The sequence below is a fragment of the Ixodes scapularis genome, unplaced genomic scaffold, assembly GCF_016920785.2.
Source record: "Ixodes scapularis isolate PalLabHiFi unplaced genomic scaffold, ASM1692078v2 PGA_scaffold3__209_contigs__length_174095766, whole genome shotgun sequence".
NCBI classification, from domain to species: domain Eukaryota; kingdom Metazoa; phylum Arthropoda; class Arachnida; order Ixodida; family Ixodidae; genus Ixodes; species Ixodes scapularis.
Genome location: NW_024609868.1, coordinates 14554620 through 14556766, shown reverse-complemented (window position 1 = coordinate 14556766; position 2147 = coordinate 14554620). Strand labels below are relative to the sequence as shown.

The 2147-nt window shown below is 40.1% G+C and overlaps 1 long non-coding RNA gene across 1 annotated transcript; it reads left to right on the top strand.

Moving 5' to 3' along the window:
• Positions 1-280: 280 nt before the first annotated feature.
• Positions 281-1797, top strand: LOC115314832. The gene is made up of 2 exons (XR_005715283.1): positions 281-538; positions 1692-1797. It is a non-coding gene; the product is annotated as an uncharacterized LOC115314832 (long non-coding RNA).
• Positions 1798-2147: the final 350 nt, after the last annotated feature.

Here is a 2147-nt window from a genome sequence, read left to right as displayed (position 1 = left end):
GGAGATTGGAGCTCTAGAATAATTTTGCACTGAAGGATTATGAGCTTACTCTTCTGAATAAAAAATAAACTGATAAAATGTGGAATTTTTTTTCAAGGGTGTGGGGAACGCCAACAAAACAATCGGGTCACCGGCCACCTCATTACATGAGATGCAACTCATATTACTCCTATTCGTTTTTTTTTTTTTTTTTGTCCTTTCTTTGCGTTTATTTAAATATATATATATACATACATACATACATATAATACTTTATTATTAATCTGATGGCTTTTTGTTTTAACAATTCTTTTCTTTTTAGTTTTACTTACAGTTTCGGTTTGAAAGTCGGAACGCCCCATCGCTAGTGACACCAGTAGGTATTTGTTTTTCTGGGAGCACATGTGTGGGATGTGAGCAGGAGGATGTGAAAATGTGATATTTTCCTCAAGTTTACCAACATTTGACATTTCTTGTTTTAATCAATGTGCCCAAGAAAAGCCTGGGGGAACCGCAACAAGCTGGGGTTTACCACCAACTCCGTCCCGTGGCAGCTGTGGTGAGCGCGATTTTTCTCTTTGTCCTCAGACACCTGAAGCAAGTTCTGAATATTTTCACGGTCAACCTTTTTTGCTAAAGTGTTCTTAGAGCCAACTTTGCTTGTTCTACCTGCTTTTATGTTTGAAACTGTTGCCGCACGTCCGCGTTAGGGAAAAAGTTCGCCATGCGGTGCACACATCGCATTGTAAAACGCTTTCCATTGTAGCAAGCAGTTTTCTAGTGTCTAACTATTTCCTCATTCAGTATTTGAGCCTTCAATATATTTGCTGTTTTTCTTTAGGTTGCTCTTAACACCCTTTTTATTGCCACGTGTTGCTTGCAATATTTGTAAATTATTACATGCTTCCATTGTGCAGAATGCAGCTAGCATGCTATCATAAATATTCCTTTGAATTTGGACAGCTGTTAGAATAAAGCTAGCTCTGCTCTCATTGCAATCAAAGGCATGTGTAGCCTCACACATTCAAATAATGAACATTGTATTCTTTCCGAGATCCAGTGTGCACACAACAAATAGTTCTTTGCAGTCAAAATTGTTGAAAAGAATGGTCTCAGTGCAAAGCCTAAGCAGCCTCGGTGGCTCCAAGGCAAAGCGCCGGCCTACGGATGCCCAGGTGGCGGGTTCAAATTCCGGCCGAGGTACCCGCAATTTGATGGATGCTTATTGTGGAGAAGGCTCCTTGTGACCAAGCTTTTGGTTGCACTTCAAAAGATACTAAGGTGGTCCAAATTAATCCTCAGACCTCCTGGGGCATGCCAAACGCCCATCATTGGTTGGCATGTGAAACCCCCACATTTGACTGACTGCAAAGCTTTGGATCCCCTCTATAGCTGATAACGACATAGTAAATTTCTCTCACTAGGTATGTAAAAAGGGACTAATTTTGATGTAGAAGCTCAAGATGGCAGAAAGCTAACGAATTGAACGGACAACACACAACTCTCTGCTGCCAGGCGTGTTAGACTTGTGAGCCGTTTATCCTGTTAAAATTTTCGACAAGCCTTGGATCACTATCATAATTCAGAAAGCCATACTAACTGAAGCCTTATTATCTAGCTTTCATTGATTTCTATGCTTTCATGCTTGACCCATGTCATGATACTGATTGACATTCCTGCTAATGTACTCCTTGTTCTGCTGTTTATTTCAGAATTTCAAGCAAGAAGAATGAAGCTCAGATTACAGTGTCTGCAGACCATCCGGAGAACAACTGTTTTCCAAGAGCATATTTGCATAATAAAATGTGAAATCATACAGATGGGAGTTGATGGATACTTTCCAAAAAGAAGTCTCGGAACATAACAGGGAGTGGTTCCAATTGGAAAAATACCAATTGGTATTCTTCCAATTGGGAGTCCCAAAACCTAAATGGTTTTCGTTCTAAATGGCACCAATCGGTATTCTTCCAACTGGAACCAATTGGTATTCTTCCAATTGGGAGTCCCAAAACCCAAATGGTTTTCGTTCCAATTGGTATTCTTCCAAATGGAACCAATTGGTATTTTTCCAATTGGGAGTCCCAAAACCCAAATGGTTTTCATTCCAATTGGTACCAATTGGTATTCTTCCAATTGGGAGTCCCAAAACCTAACTGGTTTTGGCAATT